At 39.9% G+C, this 700-nt stretch overlaps 1 non-coding gene across 1 annotated transcript; it reads left to right on the top strand.

Annotated features, from left to right (window-relative positions):
* Positions 1-327: 327 nt before the first annotated feature.
* On the top strand, positions 328-434 carry LOC120861210. Its single transcript, XR_005720509.1, has one exon. It is a non-coding gene; the product is annotated as a U6 spliceosomal RNA (small nuclear RNA).
* Positions 435-700: the final 266 nt, after the last annotated feature.

The following is a 700-nucleotide window of genomic DNA, read 5'->3' on the forward strand; positions in this document are numbered from 1 at the left end:
TTATCATTTCTTTCTCCAAAGGATCTTCCCGATCCAGGAATCAAACCCAGGTCTCCTGCATTGCAGGCAGATTCTTTACTGACTAAAGTATGCTGGAAGAAGATTTTGTCCAGGTTCGATGCAGGATACAGGATGCTTGGGGCTGGTGCACTGGGATGACCCAGAGGGATGGTACAGGGAGGGAGGTGGGAGAGGGGTTCAGGATGGGGAACATTTGTACACCCGTGGCAGATTCATGTTGATGTATGGTAAAACCAATACAATATTGTAAAGTAATTAGCCTCCAATTAAAATAAATAAATTTATATTTTAAAAAAAAATATTTTGGTGCTCACTTCGGCAGCACATATACTAAAACTGGAATGATACAGAGAAGATAAGCATGGCCCCTGCACAAGGATGACACGTAAATTCGTGAAGCATTCCATATTTTTAACTATAAAACTCCTAGAGGAGAACATAGGCAAAACACTCTCCGACATAAATCACAGCACGATCCTCTATGATCCGCCTCCCAGAATACTGGAAATAAAAGCAAAAATAAACAAATGGGATCTAATTAAAATTAAAAGCTTCTGCACAACAAAGGAAACTATAAGCAAGGTGAAGACAGCCTTTGGAATGGGAGAAAATAATAGCAAACGAGGGAACTGACAAACTAAGCTCAAAAATATACAAGCAACTTATGCAGCTCAATTCC

The sequence above is a fragment of the Oryx dammah genome, unplaced genomic scaffold, assembly GCF_014754425.2.
Source record: "Oryx dammah isolate SB20612 unplaced genomic scaffold, SCBI_Odam_1.1 HiC_scaffold_11229, whole genome shotgun sequence".
Lineage (NCBI taxonomy): Eukaryota > Metazoa > Chordata > Mammalia > Artiodactyla > Bovidae > Oryx > Oryx dammah.